Consider the following 23,157-nt stretch of genomic DNA (forward strand, 5'->3'; position numbering starts at 1 on the left):
GACATGAGTTAAGACTTCAAAGGACAGCCAAGCTACAGCTGGCACAGCACAATCCAGGAAGCTGAAGAGCAAATACTAGGAGTACTCTTCATGTCATCCCTTGTTAGGATTCAGAAGACATTGTAAGGGCTGGGGAGGTGGCTTAAGCCATAGTGCATTTGCCTGGCATGCTTGTGGCCTGGGTTCTATCCTCAGCACCACATACAAACAAAGATGTTGTGTCCGCTGATAACTAAAAGAAATAAATATTAAAATTCTCTCTCTCTCTCTCTCTCTCTTTTTAAAAAATAATAATAAAAAAAGAAGACACTGTAAGTGGTGGCAAAGTGGGAGAAAAGGGAGGAGAGGAGAAGAAGAGGATGTCACATGTCACATCCTAGGACTTTCCACCTGGGCCTGCAAGGTCTTGGGGGATCAGTCTTGCCTCCTTGTAGTAGCTTTCTGGGTGGGGAACCCTGGAGAGAGCTGATAACTCAGGGGCCTGGACCTCTTCCAGTGCCCCAGAGGCCTCAGTATCACAGAGGCCCCCTCACACCTGGGACTCCAATGGGGCTGAGATAGGAGAATGGGAGAAAAGGACAGAGAAGGAAAGTCACAGAAGAGAAAGGAAAGGCAGAGTCAAGAAGATGGAGAAATAGAGGGGAGACCTGCCTACAAGAGCAGGGAGAAACCAGGGCTCACATGTCACATGTCCCTTTGTTATAGTCACATGTTCCTAGAAGTAAGGTGTTCCCCAAAAGCTTATGTGTGAGACAATGCAAGAAGATTCAGAGAATAAATGATTGGGCTGTGAGAGTCTTAATCCAATCAGTGATTAATCCCCTGATAGGGATTAACTGGGTGGTAACTGAAGTGGTGTGGTGTGGCTGGAGGACATGGACATTGAGGCCTGGCTTTGGGTATATATTTGTATCTGGAGAGTGGAGTCTCTCTCTGTCTCCTGGTCACCATGACCTCTCCACAATGATGTCCTGCCTCATCTTGAGCCCCAAGAAATAGAGCTGGTATTCTATGGACTAAAATCTCTGAAACTGTGAGTCCTCAAATAAATTCTTCCTCCTCTACAGTTGGGCTGGTCAGACCCTTTATTCACAGCAGTGAAAAAGCTGATTGAAACACCCTCTCCTGTTAAGGAGAAGAGATTCAGACAACCACCCAAAGTCCCACAGGTCATGCCCTGTACCTCTCAGGGACCTGCAGGTTAATACAGTGCTGCCCAAAACAGGATTTTTTGACCTGATGGCAATGAAAACAAAACCAAGTCAGGGAAGCAAACATGCAGGCTAGGACTTTGCCAGGTTCTCTTGCAGTAAGGGAGATGCAGCTTGGACAGGAGAATGTCAGGCTGCCCCTGAACCTAAGAAGGGAGATGTTTTTTTCATGTCACTTTAGGGTGAGGTGTTGGTGGGCTCAGGAGCACTCCACCCCAGTACTTTGCACTTTGCCAAGCAAGTTCCTGCCACTGCTGGAGAGAACACCACAGGCCTCTCCCTCAGACATGCTGTGGCTGATGCTGAGTAGTTGTTGGGACACAAGGTCAGGCCTAGGAGTGCATATGCCCTCTGTCCCTGTGGTGGTCCCTGGCACTGATCCACAATTATTACTGTATTCAGATAAGCTTTCAGAAAAAAATTCACTTAAAGCCAAGAAGGAAGAAGTTAATGAATTGTGTAAACTATGCTTTTAAGGTTAGTTAAAATATCTAATTGCATTTCTTCCTATATGGTGGTCTAAATCTACAAAACTGCAAAAAATTTAATATGAGGTCCTCTTTATTTTTAGAGAATTTTGCTCCAACTTTAGGTCTCATGTGGATCCCCCATATTTTAACTCACTTAATTTATGCCAGTGTCTTTGAAGATAGCTTTGCAGAGAGGGATTGCTATTGTGGAGGACCCTGTGTCCTCTCATGGACTGGAGCCGTGAGAGCTCAACAAGAATCCCTGGAGTTCAATCAAATCTGAAACCACAATAAGGAAATCCACTGCTCACCTCCAGGATATTCTCTGTGACTGCCCTGTTGCTGGCCTCTAGGGTCCTCGCAGCAATCTCCCTTGGCTACTGTTGATGCAGCTGTCTCTGCTGCTTTTCAGATAGATCTGCATTTCCCTCCAAGTGGGGAATCAAAACCTTTTCCAGGCTCTTTCCTGTTTGGTTTCACAAAAAAACAAACAAACAAACAAACAAAAAAAACTTCTGCCTGTCCTCAAGGTGGGGATGTCAGCATCAATGTCAGGAGATGTTTTGCATTGGTTGAGTTGCTTGGATTGCAATCTGGGAGAGTTAACATGCAGTCTTTGAAATTCTGATTATGTCAAAAGTAGAATGACAGGTGAGAAGTAAAAAGACCTTAACCAGAGTAGCCTTGACTCCACAAGGCCAGCCATGCTTGGCCCTTAGTTCCCCTCAGCCCAGCCACATGCACTCATCTGGGTTCTAGAGGCTGAGTGTCCTTTTGTCTTTTGTGCAGCCTTCATTCTCTCTGCCCTGTTCCTGGAATCTTTCTTTATAGCCCTTCAGGGTGGCCCCTTCTCACCATTCACAACTCACTTGAGGGTCCCCTGTGCTGAGAGACCTTCTGACCAGTCCTGAGTTTCCCCTACAACAACCCTGGGCCCATCACTCAGGATCCTTCTCCTAAGCACTTGCCAGCATGGGGGAGAAGCTCCCTCATGTGTGCACTGTTTTCCACCTATCTTCCCACATTAAACTCAGCTCCATGCAGTAGGGTTGTACATCCCCCTTGCACAAGGATTAAGTTAACACAAGGCCATCAGGGTGGGCTTCATCTATGAGGACTGGTGTCTTTACAAGAAGGGATGAGAACACAGATTATTGGAGACTGGGGATCATGGCTCAAGGTCACAGGGATAATACAGCCATCTACCAGCCAGAGAGTTAGGGCCCCTGATGATGTGAGTCTCCCAGGATCCTGAGTTCTGGCTTTGGCTTCCAGGGCATTGTACACAAGTCATTTCTTGGTGCTTGGGAGACTGAGGTGGGAGGATCACTTGAGTCCAGGGGTTCAGAATGCCTGGGCATCATGGTGAGAGCCTGCCTCAAAGAAAAAAACGTGTTATTTAAGCCACATACTCCATGATGCTTGGCCATGGCCACCTGGAAAGCCGGCACCATGCCCTTTGGTGGAAAGTGATAAAATAGCTTTTCTTGCCAGTGGTGGCTCATTCCGAAGTGTTTTCACCTCCCTGCTCCTTCCCTCCCTCATTTTTTTTCACTGCAAGTTTGGGACTTGCAGAAGTCCAAGCTTTTAGTTTGGGGATGGATGAATTTGTTGGTGCCACTCCCGGGTAGATGAATCAGACTCTGTGACTTGCTCTGGATTTGGAGTTCCCTCTTTAGGAATTGTCCTCTGAGATGGTAGGTCTAGAAATCGTTGTTAATCAAAAGGAAAGATATAGCTAAGACCCCTCTGTTCCCTGAGGTCCTCTCCTCTGAGGCCTATACTTCCTGGATTAGACATGACTTTGCCACTTTAATTCTTTTAGGGTGCAAGAAATTCTAGAACCACCTGATTTCTCCCAACAGTCTGCAGGACACAGAGCTCGACACAGCTTACCAGCAAGAAAATTTTCTTCCCTCTTTTGGTAGAGAAGGATTCTGCTTTTAACTAAAGATTAGCCAGTTCCATGAATCCTCCATGTTTTCTGTTCAGTTTCAACTTAAATGGGAAATTTGCAGAAGGAGATCTTTTGGGGCCTTCTGGGAGTTTCTTCAAGATCTTCTAAATGCATCTTCTTTGCAGAGCACCCTTCTTTTATTTTCTTGTCCAGACTTACTTCAAGTTGGCAATCTTATGTGCTTTTCAATCTACCCATTGGTTCTCACTTGCTAATTGCAAATACATGCTATTAAAGAAAACTCATAGAATTCAGAAACAGGAGAGAGTGGGTATTTCTAATCTCATAAGAAGAAAATAAATTTTGCTAGCTTCATGTTGCAGAAAAATATTAAGAGTTAAATACTATTTTGCAGCAGGGCTGGGTTGCACAGCCAAAGTGTATAAGATCATATAGAACACCTCTATCACTGAGCTCGTTAATAAAACTCCTAATAGAATTTGTTGACTGAAAGAATGACAGACCAAGCCACAGAAAGCTTTATTTATTCACTATCTGTATGTAATTTTTACTGTTATGGAAATTGTGTCAGAAACTGTACTGCAACTACATAGCACACAATATACTGTAATATTTGAGTTAAGATTCACAAAAGCTGCCTGTGTATCTGAACACAAATGTGTACAGTCTTGTTGCTTTCTGGAAGTGTCCCAGTCTCAGACTCAGGATCAAAGTGGACAGACTCATTTGCTAAAATGTTCTCACTCCAAGGCTAAGATGTTGAATTCAGTTTTCAAAAGAATAGAGGTGCCTTATTATTAACTTTCAGGGTCTAGTGCCAATTTGTCTTTTGGGAACTCCCCAGGTGACTATGAAGAGGTCTGTTTTATTGCTAAAGGACACATATTTTTGGAGTTATTTATACTCAGTCCTAGAATAGAGAAACACCCTTCTTTGCTTTTTATTCTGAAAGAAACTGAACCTACTTGGAGAAATTAAATCGTTTCAGGTATGTGTGAAACCAGCTATGTTACATAGTTAGCCTTGGGTGGCAGCAGCTTGCTCTGCAGCTAGGGGCTGCCAGCTGTCTTTATGTAGCAGACATTCCCCTGTATCAACAGGTAGAAACTTTGACATGCCGCAGTTGTATGTTTCCATGATAACATGATTGATATCCAGAGCAAGTGGAAGACTGGTTCTGGTGAGGCCTGCACACAGATGAAATCACACTCCACATTCCTGTGAGTTTTCAGTTTTGTCCTTTCAGCTTCTGTCCAGATCTTGGCAGGTTCTGGAAGGCCTTTGCCTTGGATCCTCACATAGGCCATGTAGGCATCCTGCACTTGCTCTCTGGGAAGAGCAGGAAGAGTGAAAGAACTCAGTGGATTCCTGCAGCCCCACAGGCCATGGAGCTCCCCTAGCCAGAGCTGCTTCCCGCAGCCCCTCCTTCCACCCTGGTAAGCCAGGGAGGTCATCCCTGATGCCCCAGATCTGACATCCCACAGTCACTCGCTGGTCTCCCTGTCTGTGCCTTTGAGTTCATGGCCCAGGCCTGGAGCCTTTGGCAGATGGCAGCATATGACTGAATTCAGTCACATCACTCTGTTTCTCTCGCACTGTTGGGGTGCTCTTCCCCTCATTTTCAGTGTTCACATAAGTCAGGCTGAACTGGGCATGGGGTGGGCTTCCTTCTGGGTGCTCTGTGGGCAGAAATCTTTCCTTCCACATGGAGGAATGTAAACCAGACAGCAGGTTTAGAAGAAAGCATTCAATAAGTAACAATACAGACAGTCTCCAGGACAAAGCAAAATGGAGTGGAATGGGACAGGGATTCTGAAGTCTGAAAATGCTGGTGGCAGCACATGTACCCTTAGATGAGGAAGGAGGCCAGACTCAGTGGAGGGTGCACTGACCCACTCTCTCCCTCTCTCAATCCCTCCCTGTTCTGGGATAGAACCAGGGTCTCACACTTGCTGGGCAAGCCCTCTACAATGAGCTATGCCCTCTCCCTGCCCTGTGTCCTTGGAGTGGCTTGGTTGCCTTTGAGAGGCATTCATGCCAGTGGTTAGGAATCTGGTTTTGAGATGTTTACACTCTTTTCATCTCAGTCCTCTCAGCTCTTCTTCACTTCCTAGGGCATTCATGTTGAGTGTACAGGGAGTTATCTGTGGGGGGAGCTCAGGTTGAGAGAGGGGTTCAAAGGGAATGAGTTGGTTCCCAGCCCCTCTTCCCCATCTGCTGATTGAGAGGAGTCTACCATCATATGGTGGCTGTGAGTGACACATGAGGGCCCCTGAGAATCCACTGTCATAGCTGTGGTGAGCCGTTCCTGCAGACTGTGGTCGTCATTACATGATGGCGCTGGCTCCGTTGTGGTCTGTGAAGGACAACTCCATATCAAAGAGAGTTGGCGTGTTCCCAGCTCCTTATCAGAGAAAGTTGGCGTGTCATTTTCTAGCACCCTGTGAGAAGGGTACACGTGGCAGCTTTGCATTGGGGTTCGAGGTGCTTTATTAAGGCTGGGAAGGGCATCCAATTATTATTCCGGGTAGTAGAAGAATCATTAGAAGAATATCAAGGGCCTGAATAAACTGCTGAAAGAAGATTCCTGAGTCGCGTCTTCCTTGCGGGCAAGGGGGTCGCGACAAGTGGTGCCGAGACCCGGGAAAAAAGAAACAAAGAAACACCCAGGAACCAGAACTTTCAGCAGTCAGGGAGGTGCACCGGTAAGTCCCAGGTAACCTGGGACCCGCTGTTAAAAAGCGGGAAGCTCCTCTGTAAAGAGAGGGCGCTACATCTTATAGCAATTGCACTCTGAATTTTTGTTTTCTTTCTGTGTATGTTCGTTTTGTTTTGTGTACTTTCACTTTCGATTTCTGTGTTTTCTTGTGTTGCGTTATGGGTGCTGTGACTTCAAGTCCACTCCTTCTGGCCCTCGATGGCCTTTTACGTTCCAAGGGACTGGAGGTGAAGCATCGCACCTTGGAAAAATTTTTACAGAGGGTAGATACAGCTGCACCGTGGTTTGCATTTTCAGGCAGCCTCACTACACCCAGCTGGGATAAATTAGGCAAAGACCTTGACTTTGCTCGTGAGCAGGGCATGCTAGAGGGCGGGGTGATACCCCTCTGGAAGATGGTCCGTAGTTGTCTTACGGACGGCCGATGCCAAGAAGCGCTTGTTAAAGGGCAGGAGGTTTTAAAACAATTGCATGAGGAAAAATCAGAAACAACAGAGAGTGAAGTGTCTCAGGAAGAGGGGAGTGTGCGGGGCGTGGAGAATGGGAGGAGACTGTATCCAGATCTCAGTGTGCTGCGCACGCCCCCATGCAAAAGTGGGTCAGAGGCAGAAGACGCTGAGGAGGAGGAGATAAGAACGCTGTCCCGGCAGTTAGGGAGTTTAGGTACAGGGAACAGAGATAAGCAAGGGCTCAAGAACAGACAGCCTCCCGATCCGCCTCCGTATGGCGGGGGTGTTTCAGGCTGCTGCTGCTTTCCTCTGTTCCTCAGGGCTGGCATATCATTGCTATTGACATTAAAGACTGTTTCTTTTCTATTCCTTTGCATCCTAAAGACTCACAGCGTTTTGCCTTCACCCTTCCCTCGTGTAATCACGAGGAACCAGATCAAAGGTTTGAGTGGGTTGTTTTACCACAGGGAATGTCTAACAGTCCTACGATTTGCCAGATGTATGTAGGGAAGGCACTCGCACCTCTCAGACAACAATATCCTTCCATTAAGATTATTCATTATATGGATGATGTATTATTGGCAGCCAAATTACAACAGTCAGTTTATGAGGCCTATAAAGACTTGGTGAAGTTGTTAGCTCAGTATGGATTACATATTGCACCTGAGAAGGTTCAAACAGGGGATTCTATTCAGTATTTGGGAGCGACGATTGGATATGACATGTTAAAACCACAAAAAGTTACTATAAGAACTCAAGATCTCCAAACTTTAAATGATTTTCAAAAACTGTTGGGAGATATTAATTGGATAAGAGGTTATTTACATATTCCTAATATCGTGCTCCAGCCTTTGTATGCTATTCTTAAGGGTGATCCAGATCTTACTTCCCCTCGTACCCTCACTAAAGAGGCCAGAGCGGCCCTTATAAAAGTAGAAGAAGCTATACAACATGCTACTCTATGCAGGCTCCAGAGTGATAAACCTTTCCAGTTATGTGTGCTTGCCACTATGCGGCAGCCTACTGGAGTACTGTGGCAAGATGGGCCTTTACTATGGATCCACCCACATGTATCCCCAGGAAAATCTTTAGAATACTATCCTGATGCTGTTGCAGCATTAGCACTTAGAGGGATTCAACAGAGCATTCAATTTTTTGGACAAACACCTTCTTCTCTTATCATACCCTATTCTAAAGTTCAACTTAATGTTTTGTGTGCTACTCTAGACAACTGGGCTATTCTATGTTGCTCGTTTCAAGGGGATATTGATAATCATTACCCTTCTCATCCATTACTCCATTTTGTTAAAGAGCATCCTATCATTTTCCCTAAAGTAACTTCACCCACTCCAATTCCAGGGGCTGTTAATATTTTTACTGATGGCTCTAAGTCTGGAATGGGAGCTTATGTGATTAATGACTCTCCCCCTGTCCAGCATCAATTTGCTCCTGGAAATCCACAATGGGTAGAACTACAAATTGTCATTGAAGTTTTTAAACAGTGTTCTTTTCCTTTCAATCTCATTTCGGACTCCATCTATGTGGTGCAGGCGCTCAAAATTCTGGAGGCTGTAGGAGCTATTAGTGACACCCATGCTGTGTCTGCTTACTTTAATCAGCTTCAACAGCTTATCCATAGCCGTACTGCCCCTTTCTATCCAATGCACATTCGGGCTCACACCTCTCTTCCTGGCCCGTTATCACAGGGTAATGCCTGTACTGACTCGGCAACTAGAAGCCAGTTGGTATGCTTGGCCTCCTCCTTAGAAGAAGCTAAATTGTTTCACCACAACTTTCATGTCAATGCTATGACACTGCGTAGACGTTTTTCCATCTCCAGAGCAGATGCTCGTCAGATAGTATTACAATGTCCCCATTGTGTCACATTTCTTCATCCTCCTACTTATGGTGTAAACCCACGAGGATTGAAGCCATTGGTCGTCTGGCAAATGGACGTAACTCACGTGCCTGACTTTGGTAACCTCAAATATGTACATGTTTCTATTGACACATACTCTGGAATTATTCATGCTTCTGCTTTATCGGGAGAAAAGGCACGTAATGTTATTACTCATTGCTTAGAGGCATGGGCAGCATGGGGTGCACCTGCATCCCTTCAGACTGATAATGGACCTGCTTATACTGGCAGACAGTTTACATCTTTTTGTTCTACTATGGGAGTACAACTTGCTCATGGGTTGCCTTACAATCCTCAAGGGCAAGGCATTGTTGAACGTGCCCACCGCACCTTAAAAGAAACCTTAGAAAAACAAAAAGGGGGAATAGGAGTTGACCACACTCCTAAAGAACGCCTGTCCTTAGCTCTTTTTACCATTAATTTTTTGAATTTGGATATTCATGGCCGCTCTGCGGCCGATAGACATGTGTCCCCTCAGCCCTCTGTGACTGGCTATGTTAAGTGGAAGGATGTTCTTACGGGCCAATGGAACGGCCCTGACCCTGTGCTGACATGGGCACGAGGATCTGTGTGTGTTTTTCCCCAGGATCGCACGGAGCCACTGTGGATCCCTGAACGCCTGACAAGAAGAGTCTCGAGATCTACTAACCAGCAGCAGGAGGTGCCACAACAGTCCCATGATGAGGAGCTTCATTCTGATGAGTGCTCTGGCTCTGATGCTGGTGCCAACGGTACAGATGGCACCAATGCAGTGGTGGGCAGTGGCACGGGCATGGCCAATGCCAATGCCAGTTCATAGTAATTCTAGTGTCCTCCCCACTCTTTTTTATACCTCATGTGAGATGTCTGCTCCTTGTACCTCTCCTAGAGGGGACATGGAAAATATTTTTAATCAGTCTCAAGTTAATCTCACAGGAGTTTTTTGTTTCAGCCTTGGGAACACTAATTGTATTAGCCTTAAGACCAAAAATTTGACTAACTGGGAGGACCCATTGCGGTCCAGTCGAGTCTCAGGGAGTATTCTCAGTGCTGTATTGAGCCAAGTAGTTTCAGGGAAGCAATCAGGCTCAGGGACCCCCGCAACTAGCTCTGTTTTAAACATAACTACTTTAGCTATTATCTCCGAGGTATTAATCCCAATGCCTCCTTCTTCTAATAGTACTTGCAATGCCATTCATTTCAAGGCCTCTCCCTACTGTACCCCTAATTTTGGTTTTCCCCCAACATTTATGCCTTGTCAGGATCATTCTTGGGAGAAACATCAAGTTGCTAAAGGTTTCTCCTTTTCCCCCCCTCTGAAGAGATATGTTTATAACTTTAACAACAATGCCAACTCCTCTACAGGAACAGGTTGGTCCTGGTTTCAATGGCTCATTTCCAATGAGAAGGGGGCTTCAGCCGATATTTCCGCATTGGCTCAATTACTAGGAGCCAAAAGTTGGCTGGCTAATGTTTCTGACACTACTAAGGAGAGTGAACGAGGTAATAGGCTTACATCTGTTTCGTTCAACTCTCTGTTACATTATGCCACATTGCCTCCTGCAATGGTCTGTATCCAATCCCCGTTCCTGTTCCTTTTAGCTAATCACACCTCATCGGGGATGCTGGATTGTTCTATTATTACCTGTTTCTTATCTGAGTGTTGGAATGGTTCTTGGACTGTAGCAGTAATTATGAAAATTCCAACTTTTGTCCCAATCCCAGTCACTGCGGATCCAGATAAATTTCCTATTGTAGAACTACTTAGAGTCCGCAGAGATTTTGGAATCACAGCAGCTATAGTGACAGCCGTGGCGGCATCTGCTGCTGCAGCAGTTACGGCCGGAGTAGCCATGGCCAGTCAAGTACAAACTGCTGCCACTATTAATCAAGTTGTTCAACAAACGTCCACTATACTTGAATCGCAAAATGCAATTAATCAACATATTTTGTCAGGGATTTTAGCTACCAACCAGAGAATAGATTTTCTTCAAGCTCAGGTAGAAGAATTGGCTGACCTAGTACTTTTAGGCTGCATTGACCAACGTGCACATTTATGTATAACCTCTGTCAGATTTAATGATTCCAGGAATGCTTCCCACATCATTGGTGGATATTTGGCTGGGAATTGGTCCATGGAAGCGGAAGACATGATCCAGTCTCAACTAACCCAGATAGCTGTCTTGAATAGTACCTGTGTCGATCCCGTGACTCTGGGTCAATTCACCAATTGGATATCTTCTGCTTTTTCCTTTTTTAAAGAGTGGGTGGGAGTAGGCATTTTTGGTGCACTGTGTTGTTTTGGTATGTTCCTCTGTTTGTGGTTTCTCTGTCGCCTTAAAGCTCGTAGTGCTCAAGATAAGGCTATGATCATACAAGCTCTTGCTGCTTTAGAAACTGGCAACTCGCCACAGGTCTGGCTTGCGCATCTTAAGCACTAAACTTTTGACATGGTCATTGCACCCCAAGTTATTATAACATTGAACTGGGATTGACATGTCTTTCCTGGTTATTCTCTTAGTGTCAGAAAGCCCTTGCACTCTGCCGGTCTTGCTACCATTGCACGCAGATGGGTTTCTACACTAGTGCCTTTGACATGGTCGTTGCACCCCAAGTTATTCTAACATTGCACTGGGTTCAACATGTCCTTCTTTTGTCTTTCTTCTAGTGCTGGAAAGCCCTTGCACTCTGCAGGTCTTGTTGCCATTGCACGCAGAAGGGTTTCCACACTGGTCTTTATCTATCACTTTAAAGTCCGTGCCTTTCTTTCAGGGTGCTGCCAACTTGTTTGTAGTTGTACCTCTGCATGGCCACAGTTCAACCTCAGCTATTCCCTCTTACTCACCATCGTCACGATACAGGATGCGAGGCAAGGCACTGCACTTGAGTGATCCATTGAGAAGAGGGACCTCAAGGGGAGCATGTCCTATTGCATGCGGGTTTGACGTGTCTCCGCCCCGCCCCACGAAAAAAGGCGTCGGCTGATATGGTGTCAGGTCTGGGGAAGACGCCCCCTGGGGCTGGCCCATACTATGCAGCCACTTTTGCACAGTGGGATAGGACCTCTACTCTCGCCTGTATTGTCTTAGTGAAACAAAAAGGGGGAGCTGTGGTGAGCCGTTCCTGCGAACTGTGGTCGCCATTACATGATGGCGCTGGCTCCGTTGTGGTCTGTGAAGGACAACTCCATATCAAAGAGAGTTGGCGTGTTCCCAGCTCCTTATCAGAGAAAGTTGGCGTGTCATTTTCTAGCACCCTGTGAGAAGGGTACACGTGGCAGCTTTGCATTGGGGTTCGAGGTGCTTTATTAAGGCTGGGAGGGGCATCCAATTATTATTCCGGGTAGTAGAAGAATCATTAGAAGAATATCAAGGGCCTGAATAAACTGCTGAAAGAAGATTCCTGAGTCGCGTCTTCCTTGCGGGCAAGGGGGTCGCGACACATAGCCTCTGTGGCACACACCTGTTTGTGCACCTGTGTGTGCACGGCATGTATCAAAATGGGTGAAAAGCAAACTCCAGGTGAAAAAGATGCCTGCTCTGGCTTATGCAAGAGATGTGACATGGGTGATGGGCTTTCTGAGTTCTCAGCCTCCTGCTGTTACCTCCAGATGCTCTGGGGATAGTGGTGGTAGAATCCCTTGGGGAGTGGGTGAGCTGGTGACACACAGATCTCTAGGTCACCTCCAGGCCATGGAGTGAGACTCACTGAGTGCAATCTGTTTTTTCCTAGTGCTGTGACATACTCATGCTGGGACCTACCCCTGTGTGCCTCTGAGACTGGAGAAGCACTCAGGTGTGTTTGGGGAAAGTGTGAGTCATTGTCCTTGAGGCTCCTCTACTGCAGACAAGTGGGGAGCTGCTCCTGGGTTAGTGCCAATGTATTGAGTTCCAGAGTTGGCCAAGGCAGGAGGAGGTTTATCCTGCAGGACAAGTAGCAAGGAGATCAGGGAGGAAGCCATCCAGAGGTTTGGATTGTGGTGGTGGTGATGTGGGGATCAGTCAGGTAGCCTTGAGAACAGAGAGCAAGGGCAGATGGTCCAGGTTCAGAATTCCTGAGTCCTGGACTCTTCTGTGTTCGGTGCCCTTATATAATATGGGGACAATGAAGAACTTGAAAGACTGCTTTCCCAGAGTGTATTCTCAGGTCAGAATAGCATGGGGCAGTCCTTGCTGGGTCATCTCAGTTGACCCAGTGGAACCCAAAGGGTTCATAACCAGAAGTATGTGCAGGTTCAAAGTCAAGGAGAGAATTAGATGCTACACTGTTGACTCTGAGTATGGAGAAAGGGGCCACAAGCCCAAAATTTGGAAACACAAAGAAATGGAATCTCCTCCCCCCTGGGGGAACATGGCCCTGATTACACCTCAGTTTTAGTCCATCTATACATTTTGACCTTGGAAATGATTGTGAGTGTACTCATGCTGTTCTAAATCCTTAAGTTTGTGGCCCTTTGTTACTTCACAGCACCTTACCCCTTTTAATATAGAGGAGTGGCTTTTTCAGTGATTAGAGTCCTTTATTAAGTGAAGCTGAAGGTGTATTTGAATGCCAGGCTGGTGTCCACCATATAAGGAAAACGTTCCTGGCTCCAGGAGTGACTTTGCATCTTGGGTGAAGCAAGAACGTTTACAGGTGCTGCCAGGACAGGGAGAGGGGTGGGACTAGGAGCTATTCTGATTTCAACATTATGTTAAAGGCAGCCATTTGAAATCCTGTCTTGCTTTTTCCCCATGAGGATTAATCTTCAACTTGAGAAGGAGACAAACTGTGTTAGAGGATATATACAGAGCTCAGGATGAACATCTACATGCTGAAGGTGGTATCCAAGCTGGTTCAGGGCTGCCCTGGTGGAGGGAATTGGAGAAATAAGAGAAGGCTAGCATGCTTTTGTGACAGCCACTGGGGATGGCATGTGGAACTTGCCACTGCAGCAGTGCTGAAACCAGAGAGATCTGGGTGGAGATCTGTTTCCTGGGTGTCTGCCACTGTGTTTGCAAATACATCATCTGTGAACATGTATGTGCATTCACATGAGCAATTCAGATGGGCTCAACTGGACCTGGAGGTGGGTGCCTCCTCCTGGGTGATCTGCAGGTTATTTCCATGTGCTGAGGCAAGTGCAGCCTGGGTGCCATCTATCCCCCAGACACATGGAGCATTTGGCACCAGCCTATGTGGAGGCTTGGGAGAGAGGTCTGCTGATTCTGATATGGTGGTTTGTGCAGGAGTTCCGCCAACTATCTGCCTAGAACTTGGCTCATTTCTGGGTTCAAGTTTCCATCTTTCTGTCTCTATCTCTTGAGGACCTAACACAAGTCATTTTACCTCTGAGTCTCCATTTCCTGGTTACAGAACCATTAAATCAATTGAGATACAACCAGATGCAGGCAGGAGTCCTCACAAGCATTTAAATATCTGTGGAAGACAGATGTGTCAGCCTCTTCACTGACACCAAGGATTTTATTAAACTCAGCTTAGCCATGTTTGAAAAATGTGCTCTGGGGTTCAACCACTCACTGAAGAGTAGAAGCCCAGTCTAACTCTGTGAGCATTATGGCCACTGTGCTTTTATAACATTCGCTCTCTGCCTGCTCTCTGCTTGAAAACACTCTTGGTTCAAAGCTTCCCTTTTGCAGCCACTCTGTGAATGTCTAGTGGTGGAGACAGAGGAGACATGAAGGCAAAGGCAGGGGCTGTGGGTTCGTTTTTGATGACTGACGATCAACTGGAATTTTTTCGGCAGCATGATTCCCTCCAGGTGTGTTTTCCTGTTTCATCATCTGAGCTGCTGAACAAACTCAACCAGGATTGGACTTCTCTGTGATTCCAGCCACTCTCCTATTAGCTGAACTGAGAAGGTGCTGAGAGAATCACCCCAACTTGTAGCTCAGAGCCAATTTTTGTGCAGCTGCAGGGGTGCAGTAGTGTGTGAGGCCAATTGTGAAGCTAGTGACAGGCATTTCCCAGAGTTCAGTAACTCTGGGCCACCTTCTCCTCCCTGCATCCACCCAAGCTACTGTCCATCACAATGTTCATTTTAACAGACACACATTTTAATGAATTAATTTATCTTTAAATTTTATATTACTCCCTGAGGAAAACCAATCTCCTGATCTTCTGGCTTTATTCGTTTTTTTTTTTTAAGAGAGAGAGAGGAAGAGGAGAGAGAGAGAGAGAGAGAGAGAGAGAGAGAGAGAGAGAGAGAGAGAGAGAGAGAGAGAGAGAGTTTAGTATTTATTTTTCAGTTTTCAGTGGACACAACATCTTTTATTTTTATGTGGTGCTGAGAATCGAACCCAGCGCCCCGCACATGCCAGGCAAGCACATTACTACTTGAGCCCCATTTCCAGCCCTGGCTTTATTCTTTTTCCAGTGGGCTAAGCACATTCCATCTGTCAGCAACTCCACAGTGCCTTGATTCTGAGGCTCATTAGTTCTCTCTGTCAAAAGACAGGGTTTGCAAATGTCAGTGGAGTTTAAAGCCATTAACACCCACTGGCACCTCTGCACCTGGTCCAGTCAGGATTGAAAAAGACGAGCAGCCTTCCTGCTCAGCATCTTTTGTCTGATATTTAGCATTATAAAATCATCTTACCACCTGAGATTTGCTCATGCACCCTTAGGGTGTCTTTTACACACTCTGAAAACACTGCTCTCTCCCAGGCAAATGATATTTTATTTTTTTTATTTTAAATTATTTCCTTTTAAAATTTTATTTTAATGGACAGTTAATGAATGGATATAATTGGAGGCTTCAATGTGATATTTGGATGTATGTTTACAAGGTGTAATGATCAAATAAGGATAATTAACAAATCTATCACCTCATTTTTTCAAATACTTTAAATTGTTTATTTTGTGTGGGAAAAATATGTAAATCTACAGTTCTGAAGCACATGATGCATTATCATTCATTAGAGTTGCTTTCCTGTGCCGTGGTTACTGAGGCTCACCTGCCGTCTAGCTGGACCTTGCTGCTCTTGCCCAGTACCCCTCAGCCTGCCCCTGGAAACCTTCATTCTAATCTCTGCTCATGAGCATTCAGCTGTTTTAGATCCCCCATGTAAGTGAGCTCATACTGGCTTTGTCTTCTGTGCCTGCTTATTTCACTAAAACTAAATAATATTCATATTTTAAAAATTGAAAGAGTTACCAGAATTTTAGAAATAAGATGAAAGCTTAACAGTTTTTCCTTGTCTTTTTGAAATTCTCTGTCTTCCCAGCAACAACTGATGGGGTAAAAAATGTGCATAACCTCTCAAGAGTTGAAGCCCAGGTGGAGGGGACACCCTGAGCCTGGCCATTACTTTCCCATCATACCAAAGATGGAACTGGAGCACCTCAGGGACCCACTGCTAGAGGTGATAGTTCACCCTAGACTTCCTTTACATTTACAGGGCACATGAGAACAGGTGCTAATGACATCTGTGTTGGTCATTTTGTGCCTGCCAGGCCTAGGTTTCCAAGGCTCTATTATTGTGACTTTCCTGTATTTTCTAACAGGATGGGTGACTGAAAGAAATAAGATGAACTGACTTAAATCAGGCTCCAACAAATGGCAGGGTCTTAACACTGAGTGACCTGTACTAATGCATCTGTGGGAGACCCATTAATGTTTTAATTTAACAAATATTTGAGTGTCTCCCATTTCCCAGGCATTGTTTTTGCACTGACTGTGGAGTGGAAGGATGTGGTTCTCTGATTTTCAGGAAACTTATATTCTTATAATCTCTGGTGTTTTTGTATTTTTTGTGTCCATATTTTCTGAGCCCAACAGCTACTTAAGTACTTGTTGATATTTAATGGAGCAAGAGTGCAGAGGGATCCAGGGCAGGAGGTATGCAAGGTTAGATGACTGGAATGGATAAAAGGCCAGACCAAGCTGTGGTCTAGACATGCACAGGCACTGGGGTAATTGGTACTTTTGAATACTGGAAAGTGGCATACTGAGATTGAAGTGTTGTATGTATGAAGAATAATGTTGTAGCAATTACAACTAATGAAAAAAATGCCCAACACACTTGAGAAAATGAATAGATTCTGCTTGCCTTTGCACCAGGCAGAGTGATGATTTATTTGGTTAATATTGGTCTTGTTTGAAACACATCTTGAGCTCTCTGAGACCTTCGGCTTCTTTAAATTTTATTTCTCTGGACAGGCAGTATTTGCAGGCTATGTCTAAAGGATGTCAGAAGTGGTGGTGTACATTTTAGGAATCTGGAGTATAGAGTGGATACAGTCAAAGCAAGAGAGTCCTGAGCTTTTTTGGCTTGAACATTTAGAGAGAAATTTTGAATTTGAGCACCCAAATTGGTTCTCTGGGTTATTGAATAATTGAGAATAGTTTGGTCTCTGGTCTGTGTGCAGATGATGGACTTTGGTCTTGCAGGAAGGCCACTCAAGGCAATGTCAGCTGGAGCTTGATTTCCTTGATCTTTGTGTGCCCCCATGTAGATGAGAACCCCCACACTGTGCCATTCCTCAGTGGTCTTTTCTCCTCCTGTAGGCTGGAAAGCTACTTTGGGTAACTTTTGTGGCTGCAGTATAAGATATAGATTTTATAATATTATTTGTAATCTTAGTTTGTAAATATCACCAACATTGTTGTAGGTAGTCATTCATGGAGCTGCTGTGACTGGATCAACTAGGACATTGGAAGTCTGGAGTAAAAAATGATAATGACTTCTAAGAGACTTATACTTGAGATGGAGAAATACCTATCTCCATCTGTCTGTCCTTCTGTTTGACTCCATCTATCTATCCAACTACCATCCATTTATCATTTATCCATCCTTCCATCTACCATCCATCTCTCATCTTTCCATCCATCCATCTATCCATCCATTCATCATCCACAAACCATCCACCATTCATCCTTCTATCCACCTAATTATCCATCCATCCATCCATCCACTGTTAAAGTTTGCTTTCAAGTGTGGTCCCAGGAGATGTGCCTTGGACTGTACAAATGGAGAAGAATTGTCCTGGAGAATAGTCAGAAGGACAAGGGGCAGGAGCTTCTCTGAGACCACATCTGCAGAGGGGCCCCAGCTGCAGCTCTGCTGCCCAGTGGTATGAATGACATAAGAATGGCAGATCCTGTTGCCAGAGAGCTGCCTCCTCTCCAGGTTGAAAGGGGCCTGAGGCCACTTACCGGGGCAGCCTCTGGATTGGGACCTGTGAATGTAATCACCAGGTTCCCAGTCTCTACCTGCCAAGCAGCTACCTCTACACTACCTGCCTGGCCCCAGGAGGCCCTGGATCTTCCCATGGTTTTGGGAATGGGACATAGTGACCTTGGACAAACCCTTGGCCTGTCAAGTGAGTATCAGATCCCCCTTCTCACCCATGGCTGACCTGAAGGACAAGGAGGCACAGTGCTGAGGCTACAGGGCCTGCGTGGGAGGGTGACAAAAGTCCTATTTGTCTTCTCTTTCTCCTCTTTGTGAAGCCTCAGAACCCTGGGACTACCCACTACCCTTGATCCCCAAGAGGGTGCAAAAAATTAAGAAGAGATCTCTTCCAGCTTTATTTTAGAAACTAGCCTGGCCAAAGGGCTGAGAATCGAAACTGATTTGAATATTAGAAAGTTACAAAAATGTTTTCTGAGTTTATGGCCTGGGAGACATGCCTGCTCTGGGCTTTCTTCTTCACCAAAGGACAGAGCTAGGGGCAGGATGGAATGAGATTTCCATCCCTTTGAAAGACTGGAAGCATGTAGTGGGGACAAGGAAGCTGGTCGTGGCTGGAAGTGTGTCACTCAGCTTTTTGTAACTATGATACATTCTTGAGATGATTTCAACATGTAGAGTCAGAAGGTTTATTTCAGCCCACATCTTTGGAGTTTTCAATCCTAAGGATTGGGCTTCTTGCTTCGAACCTTTGGTGCTGATTGGAGAGGGATCAAAGCTAGTGCCCTTATGGCTGTGCACAAAGGAGAAAGAGAAAATGGCTGGGACCTGCTCTCCCCTCAAGGGCACCCCTGATGTTGGACTCCCTCCCACCAGGCCTGCCATCCTAAGGGTACCAATGCCTCCCAGTAGTTCCCTGCTCTCAGTCTCTTCCACTTGTGCCTTTGGGGGACAGGCAGATCTACATTACAGCAGAAGGAGGGCCAAGTAGGCATTTATCATAGTCAAGGCAGATACTGTGCTTGAGATATGTTTGCATGTGTTCATTCAGTGCCTGGGGGTACCACCCTCATTGGCATGCTTGTCCTCACCTTGTAGACAGGGACACAGAGGCCAGAGAGACTGAATAAATAGCCTCAGTTTCACAGGTCCAACAGGGCAAAGCTAGGCTTTGAAACTGGATGTCAGGGCCTGGGAATACTGTTCTTGGCTCTTCCGTAAGCTGCCTTTTCAGGAACTGTCACAGGGAGAGGGTCAAAACTACAGCCTAGATCTCACCTCCAATAGGGTGCACAACTGTGTGGCCCTGGCTGGTTGACTCCCCCTGGGTTCTCCTGCCAGGGTCCTATTGCATAGACCCTGAGACATTGTAAGCATATGGATTGTTTCTCTGTGGCAGTCATGTGTTTTATGAGGAGCAAGTAAGGTCAACACTTGGAAGCCTTCATGGTGGCTGCCTTGAGCTGCCCTCAGTAGTGGCACTAGGGAGTAGATGGGAGGGCAAGAGAATGCAGTCCTTGGGCCCTGAAGACAACCTCCATCCCTGAAGATGACCTCCATCCCTTCTCCCTGGCCTGCATTTGTGCCCAGATTTGCAACATTGGCTCTAATAGGACTTCAAAGAAGGCACATGCTTCTGGGGTTATGCATGGGGGGACAGTGGCAGGTAGCATGGGGACACACATATCCTATGGTTCCAGGCACTTGATGTGAGCAGCATCAAGGGGGAGTTCTGCTTTTATTTTTGGGTGGGTTGATCTTGAATTTGGCTTGTGCTGTTTTATTTTTCTTGGGAATTCTAAGAGGCAATGTTGTTGTTCCTTTGCCTATAAATTTGGTACTTGGAAGAAAGTTCTGTGCAGTTATGATGACCATATTAATACAGATCACAGCTGTAGGCCACGGGTGGCAGGGGGGCCATCATCCCCAAGCTGGCAGGGGGGCCATCATCCCCGAGCAGTTTGTCTTCAATGGCAGTTTGCCAGACTCTTCTGAGCAGGAAAAAGTCCAGATGTGTCAGTCCCAGGTGCCCATGGCATTTGTTGTTTAATTTGAAAATTGCATCCTGAGCACCAAGTGTGTTCAGGGCATGGTACCAACTGGAGAGTATGCAACAATTAGCAAGATGAGACCTCGCATCCGGGAGGGACAACACTAATAAAGCATGCATGGTGATGTAGCGTGGTGGGTGCTCTGTAGGAAAGCAGTTCATGGAAGCATTTTACAGCCTGATATTCTGCCCTGGGAGGGCTTGCTGGAGGAGGGACCATCACCTTGAGACTTGAAGGATGGACAGGAAAGGTCCAGACAACCAGAGGCCTCCGAATGTGAGGGGAAAGGTTCAGAGGGCCGAGAGTGGCCTTGCAAAGGCAGGCAGCGGCTGGTGAACCCTGAACAGAGCACAGTGGGGGGCTTTAGCTTAAGGTGGGCCTGCCTCTGTGTCCAGTCTCCCTTCACCCTGGCTTTCAGCTGGTTCTGCCAGCAGGGGCACAGCACAGGCCCCACAGCAGAAGGCTCCAGTGTGATTTTGAGTGTGGTAGGATGGCTTGAGCTCCAGCAGACCACCCTGAGGCTGCATGGTGTGTGGCTAGGAACCTGGGTGCTTCTGGGGTCATGCATGGGAGGACATTGGCAGGGAGCATGGGGACACAAACACATCCTATGGTTCCAGGCACTTGATGTGAGCAGCACCTTGAGACTCCAGTGTCTGTGTGGTACATATGATGGTTGCTGGTCATTTCTAAAAGGGCACGGAAGGGGGAGTTCTGTTTTAATTTTTGGGTGGGTTGATCTTGAGTTTGGCTTGGGCTGTTTTATTTTTCTTGGAAATTCTAAGAGGCAATGTTGGTGTTCCTTTGCCTATGAATTTTGTACTTGGAAGAAAGTTCTGTGCAGTTATGATGACCATCTTAATACAGATCGCAGGTGAGCTGTGAAGGTGTCACGGTAGGCATGAGTACCCAGGTGTCTGACAGCTCTTCAAGGACAGGAGTGCCCAGAGCACCAGGGCAAAGCCCGAGTGTGTCTAAGTGAGAGAAGGAAAGGTGACAACATTTCACCTGGCTCATGGACTACTTTGAATCACCACAATGAAGTGGTTCTTCCTTTGAGCATTTGAAAGTTATCTCAGCAAGCATTCTACAAATAGTAGGTTGGACAGAAAATGAGTTTAATTATACAAAAGGTCAGATTGCTTTGCAGCTATAAATTGAATTTCTCCATGTTAGCTTTGTTTGTTAATATTTATTATTAGTATGATAAATATTGACAGGAGAGCCTCTCTGGCTGTTTCCATGGATCCCCTTTACTTAATATTTTCTCTCTGTATTTACAGAAATGATTGGAACAATAAATACCCTCTCAACAATCTTTTTTTTTTTTAATTTTACCTTGAATTGCAGGGGATACATTTGTGTGTGTGTCTTCTGTGGACCTCAGAAGGATTTTGTCTGGTCTTCTGAGTGGTAAAAATGTCAGTGCCTAACATATTTGACAGTGAACTTTCAATTGCAAATAGAATAAATCCAACCCAATGTGACTTAAGGGAATTTCCTGGCACATATAACTGAAAAAGCTCAAGGATAGCCTCAGGTCTGGCTAGATCCAGATGCTCAGAGATATGGCCACAAAGTGATCTCTGTCCATCTGTTGCCTCTGTGTTCCTCTGTTGGCTTCAGTCTCAGGCAGGTGCTGGACCCTTGGAGCAATCAGTGCTTTGTAGAAGGACAACTGGAATCAACAATTCCTGACAAGTTCTGGTCACCTGTCTCTTTGTGAGTCAATCAACTGTGGCCAGAAGATGAAAAATCTGATTGGCTTGGGTGATTGCACAATTCCTTCTTAGACCAGTTTCTCTCCATAAAGATGCTGTACTTTGGCCACACATGTCAATCCCAGAAGCTGGAGTAGAGGCGGTCCAGCCTGAGCTGCCTGGAATCCACAGGGTGCCCCCCCCTCACCACCGGGAAGCCCTGGTCCTGGGTCGATGGGTGTGGGCAGGTGGCACTGTTCTCCAAGGCCCTCTGTATAAAGAGACACAGAACAGGAGCTGTTGATGATTCATGAGGGATTCTTTCCAGGTCTGTGTGTCAATGAGGCAGGGTGGAACTGAAAGTGACTGAAGTGTGGCAGTTGGATGGGAATGGCTTCTGAGGGGGCAATGCCTGGACCCTATAACCCATCACCATGAGCCTGTGTGGTGCAGATTTCCTGGCAGAGTCTGCACTAAGATCTTTGCACATAAAATCCTGATCCTTGCAGAGACGCTGAGAGGTAGATGCTGCTGCCAACATCCCAATTTGACAGACGAGGCATTGGAGGGCCAGAGATGTGGTGATTTCTATGGCTCCATGCTGGAGTCTGATCTCAAGGCAGGCGTGTGGTCCCAACTTCACTAAGCTACCCGGGTGCCTCTGGGGATGGCCATTCCCACAGTAAACAGTAGGTGGTCAACTCCTGGTGTGTAGCAGGGATTTGGTGAACAGAATTAACATAAACCACATGGTTTAGTGTTTTTCCTGAGTTCTTCTGAGCTGCACCCACCACATTTAAGTTTCTCAGACAGTTAGGCTGAGTGGTGAGGCCAGAGCTGGCAGCCCCTCCCAGGAGCCAGGGCACTTTTGGGGGTCCTCACCTGCACCTGGATCCCTTCCTGCGCTACCCTGGAGCTGTACTCTGGCCTATCCAGCTCAACTTTTTGGCAGATGAGCTTTTCCAGCACCCATGGTCTGCTGGTCCTCTTGGTCCCTTTCCAAATCAGAGGCCAAAAAGTCACATCCTCAAGGTTCTCTGCTTCCTGGGAAGGCACCTGCAGAAAGAAGACCCACTGGGCCAGGACCTCATGGAAGGTGTGCAGAGTGAACTCCCTGCATGCTCTCAGGGCTCCTTACTCTGCCCTGTCATCTGTCAAGTTTATATTCCATTTTGAAAGGCACAACTGGCAGGGCCCACGTTGCCAGCCACCAGATCCCTATTAGGATGCAAGTGGCTCTCTGCTAATTGATCATAGGCAGAGCAGTTGGCCAAACAAACAGCATCTATATGCTCCCCCTAACCAGAGCAGAGGCACTGCACCTGGGGCCGGGCTTAGCTCTGGGGCTGTGAGGTGATCTCACCTTCCTCCCACATGATGGGATCCCCTGAAATGTTCTCCAGGCTGCACTGCCTTGTGAGGGCTGCCTGGAGCTCATGGCAGTGTGTCCTCTTGACCAGTGCAGTCTCAGTTCTGGAGGGTGGGAACAGAACTCTGAAGTATCCTTGGTGGCACCAGTGATCCTGTGTGCTTTTGAATCTGAGGAACTCTGGTCCATAGGATACTTCCCTCCCTACAGTGTTGGTGACATCTCTTACTGGGGCATGG

The 23,157-nt window shown here is 46.3% G+C and overlaps 1 long non-coding RNA gene and 1 pseudogene across 1 annotated transcript; both read left to right on the plus strand.

The window, feature by feature from the left end:
- The window catches only part of LOC106144659 (transmembrane protein 132B-like), a 52,038-nt pseudogene that overhangs the window by 13,417 nt on the left and 15,464 nt on the right, over window positions 1-23,157 (plus strand).
- On the plus strand, window positions 5,923-12,063 carry LOC144367406 (uncharacterized). The gene is made up of 2 exons (XR_013426763.1): window positions 5,923-6,304; window positions 9,272-12,063. It is a non-coding gene; the product is annotated as an uncharacterized LOC144367406 (long non-coding RNA).

This window comes from Ictidomys tridecemlineatus, chromosome 10 (assembly GCF_052094955.1).
Source record: "Ictidomys tridecemlineatus isolate mIctTri1 chromosome 10, mIctTri1.hap1, whole genome shotgun sequence".
In the NCBI taxonomy this organism is placed as follows: Eukaryota; Metazoa; Chordata; class Mammalia; order Rodentia; family Sciuridae; genus Ictidomys; species Ictidomys tridecemlineatus.